This window comes from Triticum urartu, chromosome 5A (assembly GCF_056163025.1).
Source record: "Triticum urartu cultivar PI428250 chromosome 5A, HENAU_Tu73, whole genome shotgun sequence".
In the NCBI taxonomy this organism is placed as follows: domain Eukaryota; kingdom Viridiplantae; phylum Streptophyta; class Magnoliopsida; order Poales; family Poaceae; genus Triticum; species Triticum urartu.
The window spans coordinates 324,562,823-324,578,619 of record NC_141877.1 but is presented as its reverse complement, the minus strand read 5'-3'; the positions used below and the strand labels follow the sequence as shown (position 1 = coordinate 324,578,619).

Here is a 15,797-nt window from a genome sequence, read left to right as displayed (position 1 = left end):
CATGTACTAAGTTTCCGGTTAATACAATTCTAGCATGAATAATAAACATTTATCATGATATAAGGAAATATAAATAACAACTTTAGTATTGCCTCTAGGGCATATTTCCTTCAGTCTCCATCTTGCACTAGAGTCAATAATCTAGTTCACATCGTTTATGTGATTTAACACCAATAGCTCACATCTTTATGTGATTAGTTTATATCTCCATGTGACTAACACCCAAAGGGTTTACCAGAGTCGATAATCTAGTTCAAATCACTATGTGATTAACACCCAAAGAGTGATCATGTTTTGCTTGTGAGAGAAATTTAGTCAACGGGTCTGCCACATTTAGAGTCGTATGTATTTTGCAAATTTTCTCTGTCTACAATGCTTTGCACGGAGCTACTCTAGCTAATTGCTCCCACTTTCAGTATGTACCTAGATCGAGACTTAGAGTCATCCAGATCGGTGTCAAAGCTTGCATCGACGTAACTCTTTACGACGAACTCTTTGTCACCTCCATAACCGAGAAACATTTCCTTATTCCACTAAGGATATTTTTGACCACTGTCCAGTAATCCACTCCTGGATCACTATTGTATCCTCTTGCCAAACTTATGGTGAGGTACACAATAGGTCTGGTACATAGCATAGCATACTTTGTAGAACCTATGACTGAGGCATAGGGAATGACTTTTCATTCTCTTCCTATTTTCTGCCGTGGTCGGGTTTTGAGTCTTTACTCAACTTCACACCTTGCAACACAGGCAAAAACTCCTTCTTTGACTGTTCCACTTTGAACTACTTCAAAATCTTGTCAAGGTATGTACTCATTGAAAATATATCAAGCGTCTTGATCTATCTCTATAGATCTTGATGCTCAATATGTAGGTAGCTTCACCGAGGTCTTTCTTTGAAAAACTCTTTTCAAATACTCCTTTATGCTTTCCAGAAAATTCTACATTATTTCCGATCAACAATATGTCATTGACATATACTTATCAGAAATGATGTAGTGCTCCCACTCACTTTCTTGTAAATACATACTTCACTGCAAGTCTGTATAAAATCATATGCTTTGATCACTTTATCAAAGTATATATCCCAACTCTGAGATGCTTGCACCAGTCCATAGATGGATCGCTGGAGCTTGCACACTTTGCTAGCACCTTTAGGATTGACAAAACCTTATTATTGCATCATATATAACTCTTCTTTAACAAATCCATTAAGGAATGCAATTTTGACATCCATTTGCCAGATTTCATAAAATGCGACAACTGCTAACATGATTCGGATAGACTTTTAAGCATCGATACGAGCGAGAAAATCTCATCGTAGTCAACACCTTGAACTTGTCGAAAACATTTTGCGACAATTCGAGCTTTGTAGATAGTAACACTACTACCAGCGTCCGTCTTCCTCTTGAAGATCCATTTATTCTTAATGACTCACCGATCATCGGGCAAGTCAATCAAAGTCCATACTTTGTTCTCATACATGGATCCCATCTCAGATTTCATGGCCTCAAGCCATTTCGCGGAATCTAGGCTCATCATGGCTTCCTCATAGTTCGTAGGTTTGTCATGGTCTAGTAACATGACTTCCAAAAATGATTACCGTACCACTCTAGTGCGGACCATACTCTGGTTGTCCTACGAGGTTCGGTAATAACTTGATCTGAAGTTTCATGATCATCATCATTAGCTTCCTCAATAATTGGTGTAGAGATCACTAGAACTGATTTCTGTGATGAACTAATTTCCAATTCGGGAGAAGGTACAATTACCTCATCAAGTTCTACATTCCTCCCATTCACTTCTTTCGGGAGAAACTTCTTCTCTAGAAAGGATCCACTCTTAGCAACAAAGATATTGCCTTTCGGATCTTTGATAGAAGGTGTACCCAACAGTTTCTTTTTGGGTATCCTATGAAGACGCACTTTTCTGATTTTTTGGTTTTTGTGCTTATTAGGCTGAAACTTTTTCACATAAGCATCACAACCCCAAACTTTAAGAAACGACATCTTAGGTTTCTTGCTAAACCACAATTCATATGGTGTCGTCTCAATGGATTTAGATGGTGCCCTATTTAACGTGAATGCAGCTGTCTCTAATGCATAACTCCAAAACAATAGTGATAAATCGGAAAGAGACATCATAGATTGCACCATATCTAATAAAGTACGATTACGACGTTCGGACACACCATTATGTTGTGGTGTTCCAGGTGGCATGAGTTTGTGAAACTATTCCACATTGTTTTAAATGAAGACCAAACTCGTAACTCAAATATTCGTCTCCGCAATCAGATCTTAGAAACTTTTATTTTCTTGTTACGATGATTTTCCACTTCACTCTAAAATTCTTTGAACTTTTCAAATGTTTCAGGCGTATGTTTCATCAAGTAGATATACCCATATCTGCTCAAATTATCTGTGAAGGTCAGAAAATAATGATACCTGCCGCGAGCCTCAACACTATCGAACTGCATACATCAGTATGTATTATTTCCAACAAGTCTATTGCTCGCTCCATTGTTCCGAAGAACGGAGTCTTAGTCATCTTTCCCATGAGGCATGGTTCGCAAGCATCAACTGATTCATAATCAAGTGATTCCAAAAACCCATCAACATGGATTTTCTTCATGCGCTTTACACCAATATGACCTAAACGGCAATGCCACAAATAAGTTGCACTATCATTATTAACTTTGCATCTTTTGGATTCAATATTAAGAATATGTGTATTACTACGATCGAGATTCAATAAACCATTCACCTTGGGTGTATGACCTTAGAAGGTTTTACTCATGTAAACAGAATAACAATTATCATTGACTTAAATGAATAACCGTATTGCAATAAACATGATCCAATCATATTATGCTTTACGCAAACACCAAATAACATTTATTTAGGTCCAACACCAATCCCGAAGGTATAGGGAGTGTGCGATGATGATCATATCAATCTTGGAACCACTTCCAACACACATCGTCACTTCACCCTTAACTAGTCTCTGTTCATTCTGCAACTCCCGTTCCGAGTTACTAATCTTAGCAACTGAACTAGTATCAAATACTGAGGGGTTGCTATAAACACTAGTAAAGTACACATCAATAACATGTATATCAAATATACATTTGTTCACTTTGCCATTCTTCTTATCCGCTAAATACTTGGGGCAGTTCTGCTTCTAGTGAGCAGTCCCTTTGCAGTAGAAACACTTAGTCCCAGGCTTAGGTCTAGACTTGGGTTTCTTCACTTCAGCAGCAACTTGCTTACTGTTTTTCTTGAAGTTCCCCTTCTTCCCTTTGCCCTTTTCTTGAAACTAGTGGTCTTGTCAACCATCAACACTTGATGTTTTTCTTGATTTCTACCTTCGTCGATTTCAGCATCACGAAGAGTTTGGGAATCATTTTCGTTATCCCTTGCATATTATAGTTCATCACGAAGTTCTAGTAACTTGGTGATAGTGACTAGAGAACTCTGTCAATCACTATCTTATCTGGAGGATTAACTCCCACTTGATTCAAGTGATTGTAGTACTCAGACATTCTGAGCACATGCTCACTAGCTGAGCTATTCTCCTCCATCTTGTAGGCAAAGTACTACCAGAGGTCTCATACCTCTCGACATGGGCATGTGTATGAAATACCAATTTCAACTCTTAGAACATCTTATATGTTCCGTGGCGTTCAAAACGTTTCTGAAGTCCCGGTTCTAAGCCGTAAAGCATGGTGCACTAAACTATTAAGTAGTCATCATACCGAGTTTTGTCAAATGTTCATAACGTGTGTATCTGCTCCTGCAATAGGTCTGCCACCTAGCGGTGCATCAAGGACATAATTCTTCTCTGCAACAATGAGGATAATCCTCAGATCACAGATCCAATCCGCATCATTGCTACTAACATCTTTCAACTTTATTTTCTCTAGGAACATATCAAAAATAAATGGGGAGCTACATCGCAAGCTATTGATCTACAACATAGGTATGCAAATACTATCAGGACTAAGTTCATGATAAATTAAAGTTCAATTTAATCATATTACTTAAGAACTCCCACTTAGATAGACATCCCTCTAGTCACCTAAATGATCACATGATCCAAATCAACTAAACCATGTCTGATCATCACGTGAGATGGAGTAGTTTTCAATGGTGAACATCACTATATTGATCATATCTACTATATGATTCACGCTCGACCTTTCGGTCTCCGGTGTTCCGAGGCCATATCTGCATATGCTAGGCTCGTCAAGTTTAACCTGAGTATTTCTGCGTGTGCAAAACTGGCTTGCACCCGTTGTATGTGAACGTAGAGCTTATCACACCCGATCATCATGTGGTGTCTCGGCACGACGAACTTTTGGCAATGGTGCATACTCAGGGAGAACACTTGTACCTTGAAATTTAGTGAGAGATCATCTTATAATGCTACCGTCAATCAAGCAGAATAAGATGCATAAAGGATAAACATCACATGCAATCAATATAAGTGATATGATATGGCCATCATCATCTTGTGCCCGTGATCTCCATATCCAAAGCATCGTCATGATCACCATCGTCACCGGCTTGACACCTTGATCTTCATCGAAGCATCGTTGTCGCCACGCCAACTATTGCCTCCACGACTATCGCTACCGCTTAGTGATAAAGTAAAGCAATTACATGGCGATTGAATTTCATACAATAAAGCGACAACCATATGGCTCCTGTGCCAGTTGCTGATAACTCCGTTACAAAACATGATCATATCATACAATAAAATTTAGCATCATGTCTTGACCATATCACATCACAACATACCCTGCAAAAACAAGTTAGACATCCTCTACTTTGTTGTTGCAAATTTTACGTGGCTGCTACGGGTTGAGCAAGAACCGTTCATACCTACGCATCAAAAAACCACAGCGCGGTATAGTGATTGCTTTTTGATCTTCAGAAAGAACCATGTTCATTGAATCCGATTCAACTAAAGCTGGAGAAACAGACACCCACAAGCCACCTATGTGCGAAGCACGTCGGTAGAACCAGTCTCGCGTAAGCGTACGCGTAATGTCGATCTGGGCCGCTTCATCCAACAATGCCGCTGAATCAAGAATCAACTAGTGACAGCAAGCAATATGTATATACTCACGCCCACAACTCTTTTGTGTTCTACTCGTGCATATAACATCTACGCATAAACCTGGCTCGGATGCCACTGTAGGGGAACGCAATAATTTCAAAATTTTCCTACGCACACACAAGATCATGGTGATGCATAGCAACAAGAGGGGAGAGTGTGTCCACGTACCCTCGTAGACCGAAAACAGAAGCGTTATGACAACGCGGTTGATGTAGTCATACGTCTTCACGATCGGCCGATCCTCAGTACCGAACATACGGCACCTCCGCGATCTGCATACGTTCAGCTCGGTGACGTCCCGCGAACTCACGATCTAGTAGTGCTTTGAGGGAGAGTTTCGTCAGCACGACGGTGTGATGACGGTGTTGATAAAGCTACTGACGCAGTGCTTCGCCTAAGCACCGCTACGATATGACCGAGGTGGATTATGGTGGAGGGGGGCACCACACACGGCTAAAAGATCAATGATCAACTTGTGTGTCTCCATGGGGTGCCCCCTCCCCCGTATATAAAGGAGTGCAGGAGGGGGAGGGCCCTCCCTCTACTATGGCGCGCCTTGGGGATTCCTACTCCCACTGGGAGTAGGATTCCCCCCCCTTCCATGTAGTAGGATAGGAGGGAAGGAAAGGGAAAAGAGAAGAGAAGGAAGGAGGGGGTGCTGCCCCTCCCCCTAGTCCAATTCGGACTAGGCCTTGGGGGGAGCGCAACCTCCCCTCCCTCTTTTCCCTAAAGCCCAATAAGGCCCATATACTCCCCGGCGAATTCCCGTAACTCTCTGGTACTCCGAAAAATGGCCGAATCACTCAGAACCTTTCCCATGTCCGAATATAGTCATCCAATATATCGATCTTTACGTCTCGACCATTTCGAGACTCCTCGTCATGTCCCCGATCTCATTCGGGACTCCAAACTACCTTCGGTACATCAAAACACATAAACTCATAATATCGATCGTCACCGAACGTTAAGCGTGCGGACCCTGCGGGTTCGAGAACTATGTAGACATGACCGAGACTCGTCTTCGGTCAATAACCAATAGCGGAACCTAGATGCTCATATTGGCTCCTACATATTCTACGAAGATCTTTATCGGTCAAACCGCATAACAACATACGTTGTTCCCTTTGCCATCGGTATGTTACTTGCCCGAGATTCGATCGTCGGTATCTCAATACCTAGTTCAATCTCGTTACCAGCAAGTCTCTTTACTCGTTCCTTAATACATCATCCCGCAACTAACCCATTAGTTGCATTGCTTGCAAGGCTTAAAGTGATGTGCATTACCGAGAGGGCCCAGAGATACCTCTCCGACAATCGAAGTGACAAATCCTAATCTCGATCTATGCCAACTCAACAAGTACCATCAGAGACACCTGTAGAGCACCTTTATAATCACCCAGTTACGTTGTGACGTTTGGTAGCACACAAAGTGTTCCTCCGATATTCAGGAGTTGCATAATCTCATAGTCATAGGAACATGTATAAGTCATGAAGAAAGCAATAGAAATATACTAAACGATCGAATGCTAAGCTAATGGAATGGGTCAAGTCAATCACATCATTCTCTAATGATGTGATCCCGTTAATCAAATGACAACTCATGTATATGGCTAGGAAACTTAACCATCTTTGATTCAATGAGCTAGTCAAGTAGAAGCATACTAGTGACACTCTGTTTGTCTATGTATTTGCACATGTACTAAGTTTCCGGTTAATACAATTCTAGCATGAATAATAAACATTTATCATGATATAATGAAATATAAATAACAACTTTATTATTGTCTCTGGGGCATATTTCCTTCACTAACCTCAGCATCACAGCCATTTGCTCTTTCACAAATATATCACGTGATTCATCAATAAGCACCGAGAATTGTTTGTCACCAAGCTCTGCCATGATCTTCTTTCTAACTTCATGTGCACAACACATTGCAAGCTCCTTTTGAATGTCACCAGATGTCATTGTGCAATTTCTACCACCACGGTTAAAAGCATCTCTGACTTGTTCATTCTTAGTTTTTTCCAAATCTATCATCTCTCTAAAGTTTCCCTTGTTTAGAGAAGTAGTTGATTCATCATGTCCGCAGAATGCCAAGCCTTGTGCAGTGAGATATCTTGAACAACTTACAGAACAAGTTAAACGAATCTTATACATTTCTTCTGATTCCTTGCTTGATCTAGCAAAGTTACTTGCCACACTTTGTCTTTGATTATTATAATCATCATAATGCTTGACGCAAGAGTTGTGCTTACTACCATGATCACCAATATGATCTTTGAAGCCTTTAGATGCATGCTTCCAATCTGTAAATCCTTGTGAAGACTTCATAACCAAAGTGCTCAGCCCTTCCGGGTTGCTTAAAGAGAAAACAATAAAAACAATAAGCTGCATTCTTCCACTCACTGTATTCTATCCAGTCGTACCTTCTATACCAAGATTTGGAAAATTCTCTTGAGGAACGCGAACTTTCAAATTCAGTACGATGGTATTTATTCAAATCTGGTTGCATTGGACCCTTCATTATATATGCTCTCCTCACTTGGTCTTGAATATTAGGAGGATACTCACAAATTTGTTTCCTCTTTCCCGGACCGCGCTCAATCGCATTTGGATTAAATTCATTGGCAACGTCAGGCGCTGGTGGCTCTACTTCTATTTTAGGCTGCGCATCATTCACATTTTCAGTCCATTTCTCTACTTCTACTTCAGGTTGCACATCATTCATATTTTCAGCCCTTGCTCTCTTAACCAAAAACCTCCTCATCTCTGAAATTTAGTGAGTAAAAAATCTGAAGTTAGTTTTTACACAAATAAGAATATGGGTTATCACAAGTTCATAGTACAGTACAATAACAAAGCTACTTGCATCAACTACATGTATCAGATTATCAAGTATTTCTTGATGTTGCCAAAGTGATATCGGTGAAATATTTCTTAAAATTACTAGAGGAAAGAGTCTGCAACCTGCATACTAGTTTGTCAGTCTAATTAACTTACAGTTTCGGTAGTTTCCAACAGCTAACAAATAGATTTTCTCTTTGGACTTTGGTCTTGATCATCCCCAATCAAAAGTTCCTAAATAAGCCCTAAGTACATCAATCTCATTATCTCAACCCAAATCAGTTATTAAGTACGTGATCTTACCGGAAGGAAAGGAACCGCCTCAGCCTTCAGGAGAGGAAGGGCCAAAGGAGGGGACGACCGTGGCCACTATCGGCTCGTCGTCAGCCTGCCGCTCGCCCAGCCCCAGATCGCCGCCTCGCCTTCAAGTCCCCGCCGCCCTTGGGAGAAACCGAAGAGACGCGAGAAGCCGAGAACTGTCTGGACTCTGGAGCGATCGATGGTATTTCCTGTTGCCTCGTGGGCTGGAGCGAAGCGATCGATGGTATTCTTTTTTTTCTCGTGGGCTGGAGTGATCGGGATGTTCAAGTAAATAAATGGGTTGGGTTGTGAAGGAGGCCTAATCCAGTTTTGCTCGGGTAAATCCACTCCGTATCGAGCAGTTTTACGTATTGTTGTATCACCACTTTTGCCGTCGGAGCGCCAACTGTTGGGGAACGTAGCAGAAATTCAAAATTTTTCTACGTGTCACCAAGATCTATCTATGGAGAGACCACCAACGAGGGGAAGGAGAGTGCATCTACATACCCTTGTAGATCGCTAAGCGGAAGCGTTCAAGAGAACGGGGTTGAAGGAGTCGTACTCGTCGTGATCCAAATCACCGGAGATCCTAGTGCCGAACGGACGGCACCTCCGTGTTCAACACACGTACAGCCCGGTGACGTCTCCCATGCCTTGATCCAGCAAGGAGAGAGGGAGAGGTTGAGGAAGACTCCGTCCAGCAGCAGCACGACAGCGTGGTGTTGATGGAGGAGCGTGGCAATCCTGCAGGGCTTCGCCAAGCACCGCAATAGACGAGGAGGGAGAGGGGTAGGGCTGCGCCGAGAAGGAGAGGAACCCGTGTGTATTGGGCAGCCCAAACCTCAACTATATATAGGGGAAGGGGAGGGGCTGCGCCCCCACCTAGGGTTCCCTCCCTAGGGGTGGCGGCAGCCCCCTAGATCCCATCTAGGGGCGGCCAAGGGGAGGGGAGAGGGGGAGGCGCACCAGGGTGGGCCTTAGGGCCCATCTGCCCTAGGGTTTGCCCCCCTTCCCCTCTTCCTTGCGCCTTGGGCCTTGGTGGGGGGGCGCACCAGCCCACCTGGGGCTGGTCCCCTCCCACACTTGGCCCATGCAGCCCTCCGGGGCTGGTGGCCCCACTTGGTGGACCCCCGGGACCCTCCCGGTGGTCCCGGTACGTTACCGATAAACCCCGAAACTTTTCCGGTGACCAAAACAGGACTTCCCATATATAAATCTTTATCTCCGGATCATTCCGGAACTCCTCGTGACGTCCGGGATCTCATCTGGGACTCCGAACAACATTCGGTAACCACGTATATCTATTCCCTATAACCCTAGTATCATCGAACCTTAAGTGTGTAGACCCTACGGGTTCGGGAACCATGCAGACATGACCAAGATAACTCTCCGGTCAATAACCAACAGCGGGATCTGGATACCCATGTTGGTTCCCACATGTTCCACGATGATCTCATCGGATGAACCACGATGTCAAGGACTTAATCAATCCCGTATACAATTCCCTTTGTCTATGGGTACGATACTTGCCCGAGATTCGATCGTCGGTATCCCGATACCTTGTTCAATCTCGTTACTGGCAAGTCTCTTTACTCGTTCCGTAACACATCATCCCGTGATCAACTCCTTGATCACATTGTGCACATTATGATGATGTCCTACCGAGTGGGCCCAGAGATACCTCTCCATTTACACGGAGTGACAAATCCCAGTCTCGATTCGTGCCAACCCAACAGACACTTTCGGAGATACCTGTAGTGTACCTTTATAGCCACCCAGTTACGTTGTGATGTTTGGCACACCCAAAGTATTCCTACGGTATCCGGGAGTTGCACAATCTCATGATCTAAGGAAATGATACTTGACATTAGAAAAGCTTTAGCATACGAACTACATGATCATGTGCTAGGCTTAGGATTGGGTCTTGTCCATCACATCATTCTCCTAATGATGTGATCCCGTTATCAACGACATCCAATGTCCATGGTCAGGAAACCGTAACCATCTATTGATCAACGAGCTAGTCAACTAGAGGCTTACTAGGGACATGGTGTTGTCTATGTATCCACACATGTATCTGAGTTTCCTATCAATACAATTCTAGCATGGATAATAAACGATTATCATGAACAAGGAAATATAATAATAACCAATTTATTATTGCCTCTAGGGCATATTTCCAACAGTCTTCCACTTGCACTAGAGTCAATAATCCAGTTCACATCGATATGTGATTAACACTCAAGGTCACATCCCCATGTGACTAACACCCAAAGAGTTCTGGGTTTGATCATGTTATGCTTGTGAGAGAGGTTTCAGTCAACGGGTCTGCAACATTCAGATCTGTATGTACTTCGCAAATTTCTATGTCATCTTATAGATGCAACTGCTACGCTACATTTGGAGCCATTTCAAATAACCGTTCTACTTGGAGCTTTTCTAAATTGTTGCTCCATTATATGTATCTGGTATCTCTACTCAGAGCTATCCGGATAGGTGTTAAGCTTGCATCGACGTTACTCTTTACGTCGAACTCTTTATTACCTCCATAACCGAGAAACATATCCTTATTCCTCTAAGGATAATTTAGACCGCTATCTGGTGATCTACTCCTAGATTACCTTGTACCCTCTTGCCAGATATGTGGCAAGGCACACATCAGGTGCGGTACTCAGCATGGCATACCGTATAGAGCCTATGACAAAAGCATAGGGGATGACCTTCGTCCTTCCTCTTTCTTCTGCCGTGGTCGAGCTTTTAAGTCTTAACTTCATACCTTACAACTCAGGAAAGAACTCCTTCTTTGACTGATCCATCTTGAACACCTTCAAGATCATGTCAAGGTATGTGCTCATTTGAAAGTACCATTAAGCGTATTGATCTATCCATATAGATCTTGATGCTCAATGTTCAAGTAGCTTAATCCAGGCTTTCCATTGAAAACACTTTCCAAATAACCCTATATGCTTTCCAGAAATTCTACGTCATTTCTGATCAACAATATGTCAACAACATATACACATCAGAAATTCTATAGTGCTCCCACTTACTTCTTTGGAAATACAAGTTTCTCATAAACTTTGTATACACCCAAAATCTTTGATCATCTCATCAAAGCATACATTCCAACTCCGAGATGCTTACTCCAGTCCTTAGAAGGATTGCTGGAGCTTTGCATACTTATTAGCATCTTTCAGGATTGACAAAACCTTCCGGTTGTATCACATACAACCTTTCCTCAAGAAAATCGTCGAGGAAACAATGTTTTGACATCCTATCTGTAGATTTCATAAATAATGCAGTAATCGCTAATATAATTCCAACAGACTCTTAGCATCGCTACGAGTGAGAATTCTCATCGTAGTCAACTCCTTGAACTTGTCGGAAAACATCTTAACGACAAGTTGAGCTTTCTTAATGGTGATACCTACCATCATTGTCCGTCTTCCTTTTAAAATCCATATGTACCTAACAGCCTTATGACCATCAAGTAGTTCTCCCAAAGTCTACACTTTGTTTTCATATATGGATCCTCTCTCGGATTATATGGCCTTGAGCCATTTTGGAATCCAGGCCCACCATCGCTTCTCCATAGCTCATAGGTTCATTGTTGTCTAGCAACATGACTTCCAAGACAGGATTACGTACCACTCTGAAGTAGCACGCATCCTTGTCATCCTACGAGGTTTGGTAGTGACTTGATCTGAAGTTTCATGATCACTATCATAAGCTTCCACTTCAATTGGTGTAGGTGCCACAGGAACAACTTCCTGTGCCCTGCCACACACTAGTTGAAGAGACGGTTCAATAACCTCATCAAGTCTCCACCATCCTCCCACTCAATTCTTTCGAGAGAAACTTTTCCTCGAGAAAGGACCCGATTCTAGAAACAATCCCTTATTGCTTTCGAATCTGAGATAGGAGGTATGCCCAACTGTTTTGGGTGTCCTATGAAGATGCATTTATCCGCTTTGGGTTCGAGCTTATCAGCCTGAAACTTTTTCACATAAGCGTCGCAGCCCCAAACTTTTAAGAAATGACAGCTTAGGTTTCTCTAAACCATAGTTCATACGGTGTCATCTCATCGGAATTACGTGGTGCCCTATTTAAAGTGAATGTGGTTGTCTCTAATGCCTAACCCATAAACTATCGTGGTAATTCGATAAGAGACATCATGGTATGCATCATATCCAATAGGGTGCAGTTATGATGTTCGGACACACCATCACACTATGGTGTTCCAGGCTGTATTGGTTGTGAAACAATTTCCACAACGTCTTAATTCTATGCCAAACTCGTAATTCAGATATTCATCTCTATGATCATATAATAGACATTTTATCCTCTTGTCACGACGATCTTTCAACTTCACCCTGAAATTACTTGAACCTTTCAATAATCCAGACTCGTGATTCATCAAGTAAATATACTCAATATCTACTCAAATCATCTGTGAAGTAAGAACATAACGATATCCACTACACGCCTCAGCACTCATTAGACTGCACACATCAAAATGTATTACTTCCAACAAGTTGCTTTCTAGTTCCATTTTACTGAAAATGAGGCTTTCAGTCATCTTACCCATGTGGTATGATTTGCATGTCTCAAGTGATTCAAAATCAAGTGAGTCCAAACGGTCCATTTGCATGGAGTTTCTTCATGCATATACACCAATAGACATGGTTCGCATGTCTCAAACTTTTCAAAACAAGTGAGCCCAAAGATCCATCAACATGGAGCTTCTTCATGCGTTTTATACCGATATGAGACAGTGCCACAAGTAGGTGGTACTATCATTACTATCTTATATCTTTTGGCATGAACATGTGTATCACTACGATCGAGATTCAATAAACCATTCATTTTAGGTGCAAGACCATTGAAGGTATTATCCAAATAAACAGAGTAACTATTATTCTCTTTAAATGAATAATCGCATTGCGATAGACACAATCCAATCATGTCTATGCTCAACGCAAACACCAAATAACAATTATTTAGGTTTTAATACCAATCTCGATGGTAGAGGGAGCGTACGATATTTGATCAACCTTGGAAATACTTCCAACACATATCGTCATCTCACCTTTTAGCTAGTCTCCGTTTATTCCGTAGCCTTTTGTTTCGAGTTACTAACACTTAGCAACCGAACCGGTATCTAATACCCTGGTGCTACTAGGAGTACTAGTAAAGTACACATTAACACAATGTATATTCAATATACTTCTATCGACCTTGCCAGCCTTCTCATCTACCAAGTATCTAGGGTAATTCTGCTCCAGTGGCTGTTCCCCTTATTATAGAAGCACTTAGTCTCGGGTTTGGGCTCAACCTTGGGTTTCTTCACTAGAGCAGCAGCTGATTTGCCGTTTCATGAAGTTTCCCTTCTTGCCCTTGCCCTTCTTGAAACTAGTGGTTTCACCAACCATCAACAATTGATGCTCCTTCTTGATTTCTACTTTTGTGGTGTCAAACATCGCGAATATCTCAAGGATCATCATATATGTCCCTGATATATTATAGTTCATCACGAAGCTCTAGCAGCTTGGTGGTAATGACTTCGGAGAACTATCACTATTTCATCTGGTAGATCAACTCCCACTTGATTCAAGCGATTGTTGTACTCAGACAATCTGAGCACAAGCTCAACAATTGAGCTTTTCTCCCTTAGTTTGCTGGCTAAGAAAATCATCGGAGGTCTTATACCTCTTGACGTGGGCACGAGCCTGAAATCCCAATTTCAGCCCTCGAAACATCTCATATGTTTCGCGACGTTTTAAAACGTCTTTGGTGCCTCAACTCTAAACCGTTTAACTGGACTATCATGTAGTTATCAAAATGTGTATGTCAGATGTTCGCAACATCCACAGACGGCGTTCGAGGTTCAGCACACTGAGCGGTGCATTAAGGACATAAGCCTTTTACTGTCTGCATAATTGCTACTATCAACTTTCAACTAATTTTTCTCTAGGAACATATCTAAACAGTAGAACTAAAGCGCGAGCTACGACATAATTTGCAAAATCCTTTTGACTATGTTCAGGATAATTAAGTTCATCTTATGAACTCCCACTCAGATAGACATCCCTCTAGTCATCTAAGTGATTACATGATCCGAGTCAACTAGGCTGTGTCCGATCATCACGTGAGACGGACTAGTCAATACCGGTGAACATCTTCATGTTGATCGTATCTTCTATACGACTCATGTTCGACCTTTCGGTCTCTTGTGTTCCGAGGCCATGTCTGTACATGCTAGGCTCGTCAAGTCAACCTAAGTGTTTCGCGTGTGTAAATCTGTCTTACACCCGTTGTATGTGAACGTTAGAATCTAACACCCGATCATCACGTGGTGCTTCGAAACAACGAACTGTCGCAACGGTGCACAGTTAGGGGGAACACTTTCTTGAAATTATTATGAGGGATCATCTTATTTACTACCGTCGTTCTAAGTAAACAAGATGCAAAAACATGATAAACATCACATGCAATCAAATAGTGACATGATATGGCCAATATCATATCGCTCCTTTTGATCTCCATCTTCGGGGCTCCATGATCATTATCGTCACCGGCATGACACCATGATCTCCATCATCATGATCTCCATCATCGTGTCTTCATGAAGTTGTCTCGCCAACTATTACTTCTACTACTACTACAGCTAACGGTTAGCAATAAAGTAAAGTAATTACATGACGTTTATGTTGACACGCAGGTCATAAATAAATAAAGACAACTCCTATGGCTCCTGCCGGTTGTCATACTCATCGACATGCAAGTCATGATTCCTATTACAAGAACATGATCAATCTCATACATCACATATCATTCATCACATTCTTCTTGGCCATATCACATCACATAGCATACCCCTGCAAAAACAAGTTAGACGTCCTCTAATTGTTGTTTGCATGTTTTACGTGGCTGCTACGGGTTTCTAGCAAGAACGTTTCTTACCTACGCAAAAACCACAACGTGATATGCCAATTGCTATTTACCCTTCATAAGGACCCTTTTCATCGAATCCGATCCGACTAAAGTGGGAGAGACAGACACCCGCTAGCCACCTTATGCAAATAGTGCATGTCAGTCGGTGGAACCAGTCTCACGTAAGAGTACGTGTAAGGTCGGTCCGGGCCGCTTCATCCCACAATGCCACCGATCAAGATTGGACTAGTAAGGGTAAGCATATTGAACAAAATCAACGCCCACAACTACTTTGTGTTCTACTCGTGATAGAAACTACGCATAGACCTAGCTCATGATGCCACTGTTGGGGAACGTAGCAGAAATTCAAAATTTTCCTACGTGTCACCAAGATCTATCTATGGAGAGACCAGCAACGAGGGGAAGGAGAGTGCATCTACATACCCTTGTAGATCGCTAAGCGAAAGCGTTCAAGAGAACGGGGTTGAAGGAATCGTACTCGTCGTGATCCAAATCACCGGAGATCCTAGTGCCGAACGGACGGCACCTCCGTGTTCAACACACGTACAGCCCGGTGACGTCTCCCATGCCTTGAT

At 42.3% G+C, this 15,797-nt stretch overlaps 1 pseudogene; it reads right to left on the bottom strand.

The window, feature by feature from the left end:
• LOC125506999 (uncharacterized) overlaps window positions 1-8,461 on the bottom strand; it is a 137,165-nt pseudogene extending 128,704 nt beyond the window's left edge.
• Window positions 8,462-15,797: the final 7,336 nt, after the last annotated feature.